General features: G+C 44.3%; 1 protein-coding gene and 1 non-coding gene across 3 annotated transcripts in view; one reads left to right on the forward strand and one right to left on the reverse strand.

Moving 5' to 3' along the window:
• The window catches only part of MAML3 (mastermind like transcriptional coactivator 3), a 411,281-nt gene that overhangs the window by 193,934 nt on the left and 202,067 nt on the right, over window positions 1-15,280 (forward strand). The gene's annotated exons all lie outside the window — the stretch shown is intronic.
• LOC114815754 lies at window positions 1,184-1,321 on the reverse strand. The gene has a single exon (XR_003763556.1). It is a non-coding gene; the product is annotated as a small nucleolar RNA SNORA7 (small nucleolar RNA).

Here is a 15,280-nt window from a genome sequence, read left to right on the forward strand (position 1 = left end):
TGTTGTCTTATGTGCAAGGAATAAGACGGAGAAAGGGGTGACCACAAGGGAAGATAGAGAAGGGGTAAAGTCAGGCAGTTCTTGGGGCACCGAGAGTCTCCTCCCACTATGCTTTTCAATTTTCTGTTTCGTCTGCTAATCCTTTGAAGGGCAAGTGGTTCAAAAGGAAGCTTGTCCTAATTTTAAACTTGCACTTCTTGCTGCCCTGTAATTTTAGTTCCGCAGCCCAGATCGGAATGTGTCGGAGGAGGTTGTATTCAGGTCATCTGTTCTTCCTTTGCTCCCCGGGCTTCTCTTAAACAGAAGAGGAGCTTCAGTGGTGAAATCCAGGAAATCGATTGTGTCTGACATAAGGCTGGCATGTTTGGGGCTCAGTTGTGTGTCCGGAGACTTTGAGGGGCTCCTGGAGCTGTAGGTAGGAATCACTGTAAGAAAGAGCACGGAAAGCTAGCCTATTTTCCCCCCGTTTGGATGCCTCGGAGCACAGATATAACTCAGGTCTAATTATCTTTGTTTTTTCTTCTTTCTTTTTTTTAATGGCACTTGCTAAGCGCTTACTATGTCCCAGGCACTCTGTTAAGCATTGGGGTAGATGCAAGGTAATCAGGTTGGACACAGTCCATGTCTCACATAGGGTTCACAGTCCTAATCTCCTTTTACAGGTGAGATAACTAAGGCACAGAGAAGTCAAGCTACTTGCCCATAGTCACACAGTTGACAGTGACACAGCTGGATTTAGAGCCCAGGTTCTTCTAAATCCCAGGCCTGTGCTCTATCCATTAGACCACACTGCTTCTCTGCTCTTCTCAATTCTCCTAACCTAGTTTCCATATTGTTAAACTGTGTGTGTTATTTCTGGGGCAGAACATCTTCACACTCATAATTCCTTCAGTTTCCATGACTTTCAAGGATGCTTCTGCTGAGTGCACATGTGCCCTCTTATGACTCCCTCAATCCTTCTTGTCTTAAGCTGTCGAGTCCTCTCGGATCCATAGTGACGTCGTGGAGGCATCTCTCCCAGAATGCCCCACCTCCATCTGCAGTCGTTCCGGTGTTGTATTCATGGGGTTTTCTTGGTAAAAATACAAAAGTCGTTTACCCTTGCCTCCTTACGCACGGCAAGCTTGAGTCTTTGCCCTTGATTCTCTCCCGTGCTGCTGTTGCCCAGCACAGGTGAGTTTCGACTTGTAGCAGTTTGCCTTCCACTCGCTAGCCATTGCCCAAGCTGGGAATGGAATGGCTATGACTCTGCGTGACTCTCCCTCCTGTAGTCAAGACTGGTAGAGTACTGGGAACTCTCCAGGTGTGACCCTGAGGGGGGCATCAATCCTTACCCGCAGTTTAATGTATCTCTTTTAACAAGAGGTGATCACCGGGTTGAAACTGTTCACTCATGCCTAGCGGGACTTCCATCGCCATCTTGCATACGTGTCCTATGGTCATCGAGTTGTGTTCGTCTGCCGGCAACCTACAGGGTCTTCTCTGCCCCATGCATCACCATCAGTAGCATTTATTGCACACCTACAATGTGCAATGTGCAGACCATGTACTAATAGCTTGGGAAAATTCAAAAACATAAAAGACACCATTCATACCTTCAAGTCACTCTATAGCGGGAGAGACAGATAAATAAATTATTTACACCCAGACAACAGAGATATTTCTTCCCCCAGGCAAGACTGTAGACTGTAAGCTCCTTGCTGGCAGGGATCCTGTCTACCAACTCTCTGGTATTGTACTTTCACAAGCATTTAGTTCAGTACTCTGTACCCAATAAGTGTTCAAAGAATACCATTGATTGGCTGATTGATGCACGAGGTGTCCTGAGGCAGAACGTGCCTAGGAGGAGCATATTTTTTTAACAGATTTTTCCTTTGGAAAGCTCCAGTTTAATCTCTGGGAGGAAATTAGCCTTTTCAAACACCACATCATGTACACAAGGGTAGCGTTAATGAAACCTAGCACTACCAGTCCTGCTCCTGATCCCGCCCCAGGAATCTTGATGTCCGAAGCCCCACCTGATTGACAGCATTTCACACATTTCAGCTCCCATGAGGTCTTCCCGCCCCACGACCACTCCGTAGAGCTCTCAGCCCCTCCCCAGAGCCCAAGAAGGCTGGCAGCGGGGTGACAGGAACAGCCAGGAGCTGGCAGGACTCCCAGGAAGCAGCTGTCAATTTCGATGACTCCAAGGACAATGAGGCCAAAATGGGCAGCAATTACATAATCCAGAACCTGTGTCTGCAGGAGCTCAAGGAAACTACGTGAAGACAAAAGAACTAGTTGCCAATTCCTTTTGTGTTGAATTGCAAATGAGATGCCTTCCTCCAATTGCGAGGTGAAGAAACACAGGGGTTCAAAATTTAGGGTTGGTTTTTTTTGTGTCTTTCCCCTCGGCCCCCTGCCCCCGCAGGGAACACTTGTTTGGCACTGTGTAGGCTTCTGCTATGGTTAGCACTTTCAGGTTAACTTTTACTGTGTTCCTTTCAGGTACCTAAATGTTTCATTGACGTTCCTCAGGCATGCAGCGGCGGAACTGCCGTTGGCATTTTCAGTGTGTATCTTGTGCCCACTGGGGCAAACTTGAGCCATTTACATATTGAACTGTGAAGTCAATACTAGTGAAAGGATTGAGTGTCCAACTCCTGCCACCCTGGAATAGGTCATCCAGGGGAGGTGACTTGGTCTTTTCAGTCCACGAGGAACAGGGGTTGCCAGAGACACGGTCTCCCGCCGGGAACGGCCTGGCCTTGGCTGCAGGAAGTCGGAGATGTTGGATCTTTCAGGAGAAGCTGCTCAACTTAGATGCTGAGCCCTCTGTGGGACGGGGACTGTCTCCAACTTAATTCACTTGTAGCTACCCCGGTGTTTAAAACATTGCTTGCCACATATAAAGCATTTAACGCGTTTAGAGAAGCAGCGTGGCTCAGTGGAAAGAGCACGGGCTTTGGAGTCAGAGGTCATGGGTTCGAGTCCCGGCTCGGCCACTTGTCGGCTGTGTGACTTTGGGCAAGTCACTTAACTTCTCGGTGCCTCAGTTGCCTCATCTGTAAAATGGGGATTAAAACTGTGAGCCCCACGTGGGACAACCTGATTCCCTTGTGTCTACCCCAGCGCTTAGAACAGTGCTCGGCACATAGTAAGCGCTTAACAAATACCAACATTATTAAATACCATAAAAAAACAAAAAAACAACAAAAAACCAGGCTCCCCCATGGTTGCACTGATCAGGGAGTATAAAATTGAACAACTGCAGATTGTTATTCACAACTTGAACAATTTCGACCAACCAGGTGACCTTGGATGGAGTCATTGAAATCTCTCAGCCTTCATTATTTTTTCTCCTCCAAGTCAGGTAAAAATAATAATACTTTTTTTTTTACTAGAAGTAGGTGTTCTGATGTGGCAGGGCTGGTGTAGAAGCACAAAGTGTCATTATGGGTCTAGTATTGGGTCGATCCAGTGTCCACTTTGGGAAGCACGAGAAGCAGTGTGGCCTAGCGGATAGAGCATGTGCTTGGGAGACAGAAGGTTTTGGGTTTTAATTCCATCTCTGCCACTTTTCTGATGTGTGACCCTTGGCAAGTCGCTTAACTTCTCTGTGCCTCAGTTCTCTTATCTAGAAAATGGGGATTAAGACTGTGAGCCATATGTAATTAGCTTTTATCTACCCCAGCGCTCAGTACAGTGCCTGACACATAGCAAACACTTAACAAATAGCATTAAAAATAATCAAAACGAAACAAAACAAAAAACCGTCTGATTCTCCAAGTGGACAGCATAATTAATCCATCAATGATATCTGTTGAGCACCTTCTGTGAGCAGAGCACCGTTCCAAGTGGTTGAGAGAGCACTGTAGAAGTATAAAAAGCCTTATTCTAGATTCAGGCATCTTAGGCCTTAATGTTCACCGGCCAGCTTAGCACAAAAAGATGCACTCTCATTCCACTATAAGTTATTTGAGGTCAGGGACCATGTCTTTCATTTCTATTGTGTGTTTCCAAGAATCCTGTACGGTGGTCTGTACTGTAAATGCTGCTGCTGACCTGGAAACAGCATGGTCTGGAAAGGCACGGAAAGTTCAAGATGCCACTGATAGACATGTGAGGCTTAATGGAAATGAGACCTGTAAGCTGGAGGGACTTGCTGGAAAGACATTCAATTTCAAATAACAAATAGCCAGTCAATCATATTCATTGAGCGCTTATTGTGTGCAGAATACTGTACTAAGCACTTGGCGGAGTACAGTATAACAATAAACGTACACAGTCTCTGAGGGCGGCACCGAGGGACGTATTCTGCCACGTCCAGTCTTAGGCTACTCATTCTCTGTCATGTCCGGTCCTCGGCTTCGCATTCTCGTCTCCTTTGTTTTTTGCTGCCGAGGGCATTGTTTCATGTCCTCGCCCAGGCAACTTAGTAATTTTCCTACATAGTTAATATTCAGATATGAAAAAATCTATTACAGTTTAAATGGTGAATAGATGCTAATTTATACATATATACTTAAACTCAGAATGCCTAATTAATGATCTTCTGTGTCAGTCACGGATATGCAAATGACCATCTTTTGCAACTGTGTCATAATTGCTTTGCTCCTGTCTAGCTAAAGTTTGGGGGAACATTTTAGCTGTGGATTAGCAAATGATGTAAAACAACAACAACAACAACAACAAAACAACTAACAATTATTCAATGATTCATAAGTTTAAAACATGAGGAGCTGTATGATCATAACAGTTTAGTTAGAGAAGAGAAGATTGTCAAGAAAGGAGGGAAGAAAATCACTGGGCTACTCTGGGACTACTTTATTAGTCTGAGAAGCAACATGGCCTAGTGGAAAGAACACAGCCCTGGGAGACAGAGGACCTGGCTTCTAATCCCAGCTCCACCACTTTTCTGCTGTATGACCTCGGGCAAGTCACTTCACTTCTCTGCCTGTTTCCTCATACGTAAAATGGGAATTAAAACTGTGAGCCCCACGTGAGACTTGGACTGTATCCAACTTAATGCTTGCATCTGCCCCAGCACTTAGTACAGTGCCTGGCACATTCATTCATTCATTTATTGAGCTCTTACTGTGTGCAAAGTACTGTACTAAGCTCTTGGGATAGTACAACACAACAGCAAATAGACGCATTCCCTGCCCATAATGAGCTAGAACTTAACAAATGCCATTAAAACCAACAACATATTAGCCTGCCGTGTGTGGTTACAATTTCTTTGCATATGCAGAATCCCCAAGGTTTAAGCAGTCTATATAAAATGGTGGATTGCCTCTCCTAGACAATTCTACCTAAGGAGCAAAAATGATCCTGGATCAAGAAAGTCATATCAGCCTTTGAGAAGATTAGATCAGGAGTTGACCCTTCTTTAGAATTGCCAGATTTCTCTGGACCCAAACATCAATGGTAATCTTTGACTGTGTCCCATCTCTTCTTCCTCCTCTTCGCCCACTCTGATACTTCTCAGCCCCTTCTCTTGAGCCCTTCCCCTGCCTTATGTCACTTCCCAGCATGTTCCCCTAAATCCGCTCTCCCCCTTCCTCCCATGCTCTTTCCCTCTTCAGGGTTTCCCACAAACCAAAACCTAAGCTGTCATGGTCAAACTTGGTTAGCTGGCAAGTCAGTCTGGGCTCCAGTTTATCTGGGACAGACTTGGGCTTCTGGAGTGGGGTCACGGAGCCCTGCTCTGGTATTAGAAGCAGTTTGCTCTTAGTTCTTTGTCTTTGTCAGGGACACCCAGTGGCATAATCCCTTGTCCTGCTTTCATAACTTTACAGTGTGTAAGGTCACCTGCTTCGTTTCTTCTTTCCTGTGGAAGGAAATCCATTTTCTCTGACAGAAACTACATAGGAGCCAAAATTCACTGCCCTCTGCAAGGGATCTTGAACATCACTTTCTCTGCTTCTTGAAACAGACTGGAATGTTGAGTTTCTCGCCCTCCCTTCTTTTTTCCTTCTCCCCTTCGTACACACCTTTTACTGTCTCGTCTTACAGAAGAAGACTTTGGCAAACTCCGTTCCTGCCTGCTATTCCCACCAACTGCCTTGGACTAAGTAATTTGCTCAGACCACTTGTCTGCTGTGTGTGACCTTGGGCAAGTCACTTTATTCTCTGTGCCTCAGTTACCTCATCAGTAAAATGGGGATTGAGACTGTGAGACTCACATGGGACAGGCACTGTGTCCAACTGGATGTGCTTATAAACACCCCAGTGCTTAGTACAGTGCCTGGCATATAGTAAGCGCTTAACAAATACCATTATTATTATTACTACTAATAAAAATAATTGTGGTATTTAAGTGCAACATTGTGCTAATCAGTAGGGTAGATACAAGATAATCAGATTAGATATAGTCCTTGTCCCACATGGGACTCACGATTTAATCACACAAGCAGTCTGGTGATTTAGGAATAGAGTCCAAGTTTTCAAAATTTCAGCCCCGAGATTGTGATGATTTTTAGCGAACATTATTTCTCCTTAGTTTGATTATCCCCCCTTTTTAATTGGATATATACAGGACAACTCTTTTCAGGTACTGTTGCGTATACACAGGTTTCCTTTACCGTTGGGGAAAAAAACCCCAGCAAATAGCCACATAACAAACCTTGGTGGGAAAAAAGAGGGAAAGAAAAGTTCACAATGGCCTTGGAAAAGCAGCAGTCTAAACACCCCCCCCAAACACACACACACACCTTCCTTTCCTCTCTCCCTGCCTCCTTCTTTGCTTCCATATGAGCCAACAACAGGAAGAGAGAGAACATTTTAGAGGGAATGGCTCTCTCCTCCTCGTCTTCCTCTTCTTCCTCCTCCTCCACTGCTCTGCATACATCAGCCACTAAAATAGAAAAACCAGGTACCGCCCTCAGATGGCAGTGAAAAAAGCAGGAGAAAGGTGAGGGGGCCTTCAGCTCCCAGTTGCCAAAGCCTCGGCTGACACACCGGTGGGCTGAAGAACTCTCCTTGTCTGAGGCTGAAGGCCCTCCTGGCATTTCTGTGTCTGTTTCCCCCACCCCTCCCCCTTACTCGCTTGCATGGGCTTTGTGGTCACTTTTCGCCATGTCAGCATATTGAAAATTGCTGACGGTAAACACCAAAGGCATGCATGCCTGCTGCTGAAGAAACCACAGGGGAAACAGCCTTGGGTAAATGGTGGCTTTTCTCAGAGCGACCTGTTCCCAGCTCCCAACATAGGCCTCTTGCACAACGTAAGTCTTTAGGATTTAAGGGCCGGGTGGGGTGGGATGGGGAAGGAGAGAACGCAGGGAACATTTGGCCTCTTGAATTTTCTTCTTTAGGGGATGGAGAATTTGTTGTTACCGTGTTTGCCTTTCTTTGGAAGTGACCTAATGAGAACTGCAACAGAAGGGAAATCGGAAACTCATCCCCTGGAAGCACCTGAAAATGGAAATTTTGCCAACAGCAGGGAGAGGTCGCTGCCGTCGCGTCCCCATGTTGACCGTCTTCGGGACTTTTGAATCGATCAGGCAAACTTTCCTGGCAGGGGAAGTTTGTAGAACAGGAGAGTCATAGCTGAATCCTATAGCTTAGCTATAGTGGATGGGGGAAGAGTGGACAAGATGGGGATAGAATCCCTGTGAACAAGCTTCCCTGGACATTTCTGCTCGAGGCACTGACATAGCAACTGGGCATGGGTGTGCTATCATAGACGTTGACTTGAGTCAACGTTCTTCCTCCCTTCAGACCTGGGATTTTCTCATCTTCAAACTGGACTTTAAGAACCAGCCCCAAAATAATATTATAGAAATCTTAAAGGGTTATATTTTGGAAAGAGAGTTAAGTTCCTGGAGGGAAACAGTTAAGTCAATACAAATACGATCCAATAGCAGCTTTCAATGTGATGAAAATGACTCAGAGATTGAAAAACTACTTCTGATAACACAAGAAATGTATTTTTAATACCTGAGAGCTCTTCGGGATCTGGATTAAAGGGAGGTTTGTAGAAGGCAGCAATATGTCATGAAAATCAGGCATGTGTACTGGCAGACTCACTGAGGAAGAGATCTAGAGTTACACTGGTCACCACCAAAGCAAAGATTTTACTCATCACTGAAAAAACTATATGGCTTTATAACTCACCATAAGAAAGGAATCCTGCAGAAATGGCTACTACATTTCAATGATCTTTTGAACACACTTTCCTCTATTACGGATGAGACCCCACAAAGCTTACAGATCCAGCCGAGGGGTAAAAACATACCTTTTGCCTCCACTTTTGAGGAAGTCACTAACACTGTAGTAACTGGCATAGCTCTAGAATTAACGACATTCCCACAGACATTGACAAGGAAGGAAGTCTTCCCGCACAGATGTCTGCGTACGCTATTCCTGCGCATTCCAATCCTTAAGGAAATGTCAAGGTTTGAAAGACTCCACCACAGACACCATCTTCAAGGAGAAGAGGAGACAACTGATTACAGAAACTCTTCAGGTATCTTAGCGTTCTCCATTGCCAGCAAGGTGTTAGCCACAACCCTTTGGAAACAGCCTCTAACCATACGCTCCTTGAATTGCAAGACGATGCAGACCAAATTGCAACATCCTAGGCCTGATCTTTACAACATGGTGGATAAGGAAGAAGCACAGGGAGCGACACCAGTATCTACATAATACACTTCTAAACTGAACAGATACATTTCACACCATCATCAGATTTGGGACCTGGCAATTACTAAGCAAGCGTGGTTGACTGGACAAGAACGACAAGGATGCGGTGGTATGTCTGGTTTCACGAAAGGTGAAGAGTTCTTGCCTGGCCCTTTCCCTATCACCCTTGGAGTGAAACAGAGTTAGGATTTAGAACCAGTTCTGCTCTCAAGTGCCAGTTTTTCATTGTGAGTTCAGGGGCAAAAAAAGGACAGGGACAGGTAGAAGTTGGCAACTGAGATGGCAGGATTTAAAGAGACCCAGAAGACCTCCATTCTGGTCTTTTCAGGCCTATGTGGAAACTCTCAGGTCCTGTAGGAGATGTGGGATGAGTGCGGTTGGGAGAGCATATGCCCAAATAGACCTCTTAGAATTGGCATCTGTTGGACCTGCTCAACCTATTCTTTGTCGCTCTGCTTGGGGATGCGACAGGGAGACCAAGAGCTGGTGTCCAGATGCCCTACCAACTCAGTTGGCCAAACACATGGGTTGTCTTTGAGGCAGTCATTCAGAAACTGCTCTGTGCTCATTGTGCTTGTGCCTGTGTGGGGAATAATGAGAGCAGGATGCTTAAATGGAGCCTGTGCAGATGGAGAAGGCAGAACAAATGTTCTGATGAAGGTAGTCAAACATGGACTCGAGCAGTGTGGTGGAGCACTAAAGTATTGGGTGTCATCAGCAAACCAGACTTGTATGCGCCAGGAGAAAACAGACTACTCTCCTTGAGGCTTTGAGAAGATGCTTTGGTTTTTATTATTTTTTTAATGATATTTGTTAAGTGCCTGCCTTTTTTATTGTTGTTATTTTTGTTTTTACAGTATTTGTTATGAGTTTAGTATGGGCCAGGCAACTATATTAAGCGCTGGGGTAGATACAGGATAATCAGGTCCATGTCCCAAATGGGGCTCAGGGTCTTAATTTCCATTGTACAGATGAGGTGACTGAGGCTCAGGCAAGTTAGGTGACTTGCCCAAAGCAGACAAGTGGCACAGCTGAGATTAGAACTCAGGTCTTCCTTAGTCCCAGGCCCATACGCTGTGCCACTTCTTTCATGTCTGTGTGTCAAGCACTATTCTTCACACTGGGGTAGATAAAAGTTAATCAGGTCAAAAAAAGTCCCTTTCCCTCATGGCCTCATGACCTAAGTCGGAGGGAGAGCTGGGTTTGAGTCCCCATTTTAGAGTTGAAGAAACTGAGGCACAGAGAATTTAAGTGACTTGCCCAAGGTCTCACAGCAGGTACCTAAAAGAGCAGGGATTAGAACTCAGGTCTTCTGATTCCCAGGCCTGAGCTCTTTCCAATAGACCATGCTGCTTGATGAGGCGGTGAGACTAAGAGGCAGATTCCAAACAATGCTAGCTGCAACGGTGAGCCTATGACGTGTTAAGGGACAAACTGTGTGGAATGGATTATCAGTCCCATATCGATCTTTCCAGCCACTACCATCATCTTGCCAGCGACATCATTTTTGAATACGAAGGATAGTATAGGGGCATATAGAAATACTTATATACATACGTAGACCGTACAGACAAGTAGTCCTGTCTGTGAATACAACCCTGAGTTTTCTGGATGAAGCATGAAGGGTAAATAAAAGTCCTGCTAATGTATCAAAATCTACTTCAACCTGATCCCTGATTACTGACTTCTGGGGGTGGGATTCTTTTCCATGGATCTGTTCGGGTCTCTGGAGAAAAGCCAAGAGGCAGCTCCAGTATAACATTATGGCCTGCTAAGTGAGCCATAGACTATTTCGCAAGTCTATCTAGCAGGGAGCCAGCTAAAAGCAAAATGTTATTTGAAACAGCTGTTAACACCTGGAGAAAGGCGATATTAAAAAGAGTAAGGGGATACGGAAGGGGTATAGAGGAAAACAAGAGAAACAATCCATCCTTCCCATTTAGAATTGTACCAAAGCAGTGAATTTCCGTGTGTGTGTGTCTGTGTGTGTGTGTGTGTATCTGTGTTTCAAAGTGAGCAGTTTTCCATGGAAAGGAGGGCACTGATATATCAGGAACTAATTTTATAAATTTCATGAAAAAAATATCCTTGGGGTTTGCACAATGAAGTCTTTCTCTATATTTAGAACAAAACTCCATGCTCCCTCTGTCAGGATGTGAGCTTAATTATAGCATGTTGCAAAGTTTGCTTTCGTAAAGCATATTTTTCTGTGCAGCTTGCTTCGGCTAGTGAAGTTTGACGACTATTTTGGTTTTGCTGTTGGATCTGAAGCAAGGAGCTGAAATGGATTTAGTGCAGTTTGAGAAGGATTTCTTTCGAACCGACTATGTCCACAGGGCTATTTATAATGTATCCGACTTGATCGTCACTGTATTAAGTGTGCTTCTGGGAGAAATGTTAGCTGGAAGTTTATCAAAACTGCTAAAAAAAAATCTGTAACCGCTCTTTGGATTTCATCCAGAATTAGTAATTAAGTTGTTGGTACGATCGCCCCTTGACTACTCTCTGGATGTGCTTATAGATAGAACAGGTTGGAAATTAGCTACAAGGAAGAAGTGACGACCTGATTCCACCTACAGCAACCTACCCCTGTATCTGTCGCAGTTTTTTCTGATTCTCAACTCAGTGGTGGTGTGGCTAAACTGCAAAGGTGTCCAGCCCCCGAGATTGAGAGAGCATGGGCCTGGGCATCGGAAGGACCCATCTGCTGTGTGACCTTGGGCAAGTCACTTCCCTCCTCCATACCTCAATTACTTCACCTGTAAAATGGGGATTAAGATTTTGAGCCCCATGTGGGACATGGACTGTGTCCAATCTGATTAGTTTGTATCTACCCCAGTGCTTAGTGAAGTGCCTAGCGCATAATACGTATTTAACAAATAGAATAAAAAAGATCACCTCTGCCTCATGGCAGTGGTAGGGCAGATGGTATTTCTAAGAGGCACAGTACATATTAGAGCACTCTGAGATGCCCCCAGTCCACCATTTGCTTAACGAATTGTTGAGGACAAGATTCCGAATGATCCCCAAGCACTGAGTGACTTTGCCATGGCAGGTGCTCCGTCCACACCATTGCTGCTGGTACTGGGAATAAGCATCCAAGTAGCATTTTGTTGCTATTCTCATCCAGCCTTCCAGGATAGGGAAGGAAGGAGAGGAGGAGGGTTGATCTCAAGGGCCCCTGAGGAAAACAGGAGGAGAATGGCTTGGAAGAAGTAGGAGACAGGACCCTGCCTGGAGCAGTTGATTGACTGAGAAGCAGCATGGCCTATTGGAAAGAACATGGGCCTGGGCATCAGAGGCTCTGGCTTCTAATCCCGGTTTTGCCATTTGTCTGCTGTTTGACCTTGGGCAAGTCACTTCTGTGTGCCTCAGTTACCTCATCTGTAAAATGGGTATTGAGACTGTGAGCCCCACATGGAACATGGACTAAATAGCTTGTATTTACCCTGGTGCTTAGTATAGTGTCTGGCACACAGTAAGCGCATACCACATGCCATTACAAAAAGTGGTGTTTATTGAACCCTTATTGTGTGCAGAGTTAGTTTTTGGGAGATTACAATTATAAAAGAGTTGGTAGGTACCCTGACCACGACAGGCTTACACTGTAGAGGGGAAAGTCTCCCCCTTTTTCTACACCATCTTGGAGAGGACAGATTCTGTCCTAAATACATTATATTGTGAAAGGGGCCACAAATCCCATATGAGTCTCTTGGAACACAGCTGCGTTTGTGGAATTCTTCACTTCAGTAGCAGTATATTTGATTCAAAAGGACAATGCCCCCCTCAGAGTGGAGCCAACCAATTTCAGGTGGAAATATTCGAGAGAATCCATTTCTAGCTTGAAGGTTTTGTGATAGCTGATGGCTTAGATGGCTAATTTTGGAGGGATTGCTGCTCGAGGGATAATGTATTGTACTCCCAAGTGCTTAGTATAGTTCTCTGTACACAGTAGGTGTTCATTAAGTCCTTTGATTGAACGTGGAAGGGCTGGAGTTGAGTTCATTCAGCCATTCATTCAGCCAGGAATTTTTTCCCTCTGTAAGGTGTATTGTTTGGGGGAGTCTCTTGTGATTGGCCTGGTAGCCCTATGAGAAGATATGGTATCTGGGAGTCGGAAGATGTGGGTTTCAGTCTCAGATCTGTCCCTGGCTTGCTGTGTGGCCTTGGGCAAGACGCATAACCTCTCTGTGCCCTTCATCTGCAAAATGTGGGTACTGTTACTGCCTAGGTTGCTGGTGGACCTATGTCACAGCAACTATTAAGCATGGACCTGGGAGTCAGAGGACCTGGATTCTAATCCCGGCTTTGCCACTTGCCTGCTGGGTGACCTTGGGCAAATCTCCTGCAGAATGGAGATTCAATGCCTGTTCTCTCTCTCCCTTAGACTGCGAGCCCCATCTGGGACAGGGACGGTGTCCAAACTGATTTATCTTCTATCTACCCCAGTGCTCAACACAAAGTAAGCAATAAACAAGTATTATTAGTAGTATGATTAGTATAATCATTACTATAGGCTCCTAGGCCCTGCAAAGCCTGGGATAAAATCAATTAATCTGTTGGAGAGACAGCTCTCAGAGCTCTCTGAACAAGCCAGGAGGTGAGACAGGTGGAATTTGCACCCAAAGCCTTCGGTCTTGTCTACGTGGAGCAGCACAAGCCAAAATTAGTCTTGCTCTGGGCAGATTCAGGGCAAAATAGGAATTTTTTATTGGAAAATTCATTTCAAAACATATGTCTGTCCTGTGCAGACACAGCCGATGACACACATCTATGATACCCTAACAGATGGTGGGGGAGGGGGAGCGGAGAGAAGGTTTTAGCTCTGTGCGTATCAAATAATTGCTTTCACCCAGCAGACAGACAAATGCTGATTTAGTGGCTATCTGGTCTTTGAATCCAGTAGGGACACTGAGTTGAAGTCTAGGCATCTTTATCTGTCTGGTTTGCGAAATTCTGAATTCTGGAGAAATTGAGAGACGGTAAGAAGGATGAAATATTTCTAGAAGCAGAATCCTATGAAGACACCAAGCCTTGATGGAGGAAAGCAGAAAAAGTGGAGAAAAAGAGATGGATATTTCAGAGATTTCTGGGGGATTTTTGGCTTTGAAGTTACAAAGGAAATATTTTTCTAGTTGTCGAAATTACCCTCTAGTAACATATGAGCAGGAATTAATCTGGCGGTAACTCAAAAATTCACTTTAAATGCAACCACTGACATGAAATCTAGAAAGGGTGTTTTGTTGTTGTTCCAATTAAACCTAAGAATGAACTCCAATCTAAGAAAAAAAAGAATTAAAGTATGTCACTATAATAGTATCAGTGTGACCACAGAGTTTATTTTTTCCCACCCTCGTAATAGGTTATAGTTGATGAAAAAAATCATGTCTATTCAATATGGGTAGCAAAGGTTTTCTATAAAAGGTCTCTTGTCTGAACCTGGAATATTTAAACTAAAATCCATCCAGCAAAAAATAACATTTTAATTTTGCAAACAGTCATGTGGGTTTTGCATGTTTCTTTTTTTAATGCTGTTTCTTGTTAAAAAAAAAAAAGGCCAGATGTTTTCTGATTTAATGATAGATGATGATACAGCACAGTAGCTTGACACCTGGTGGAAACCGGCCCCTCCCCAGCCCTTAACCTTTCGTACATCAGCAAAATAAATTCACAGGTCTCTAAAATGCCCATCTCCTGGCTGCGGAGAGTTCAGATTGCTCACATTAACATTGGTCCAGATCTGGTTTTCCAGAGAGACATGTTTTAAAGCAGGCTGAGCTGTAAAAGGCCAGGCGAGTGGCATTTGAGTTAGAAGGAATAAGGATTATGTGCAGGCTAAAACCTCTGCCTCTTTCAGAATTGTGCTTGTAGCCTCTGGACCATCCAACCTTACACTGGAGGGTAATGAGTGGGAGTTTGATAAAACATTATTTATCATAGAAAAGGAAATGGCCCAAATTTGATACGATGGATTTATGGATTTGAAGGGAAAAGGGAAGAGAAGGGCCAAAAGAGGAGGAGGTATTAACAAAGTGGTATCACCACAGTGTTGCTGATTGGATATATGCTTATAGCTTGAATATCTTTCCTGAAATGTTATTTATTTATGACTTTAAAGATAATTTCATATGTAAAAAAAACCCTCCTGCACCAAAATGTGAGTATTAATTTCTGAGCATCATTTATTGTAGTTATAGGTGCTGGATTGTTATGAGTCAGAACTAATAAATGTGTAAGGATTAATAGACTATTGGACTAGAGGGGAGAAAAAGAGGTATTTTTATAGATGCCATGTGATGGTGTCTGCTTAAGCTTGCTGGCTGAGGGAACTGCTTTGTTCTGTGTCTGCCGAAGAAAGGGGAGGGATCTAGTAAAATGGATGATTAATATATTCTAATCGAACGGATGTTGGCTCTTATACGTTGCCTAGAACATTAAGTCACTGGCAAAGCAAAGAGATACATTGCTAAACACTGTTTCTGTTGCATGAAAGCTCCTGCTCTATTGATTGGGTCCTTTGGTCCTGAGGAGATTTGGCTAGGTTGAGACAAACTGGGTACAAGAATCAACAAGCTAAAAATTGCTACCTGTAGGTGAGTGTATTTGCTCATCTGCAGCTAAACAATCCTGGGTTATTTATCCCTTGATT

This window comes from Ornithorhynchus anatinus, chromosome 12, assembly GCF_004115215.2.
Source record: "Ornithorhynchus anatinus isolate Pmale09 chromosome 12, mOrnAna1.pri.v4, whole genome shotgun sequence".
NCBI lineage: Eukaryota > Metazoa > Chordata > Mammalia > Monotremata > Ornithorhynchidae > Ornithorhynchus > Ornithorhynchus anatinus.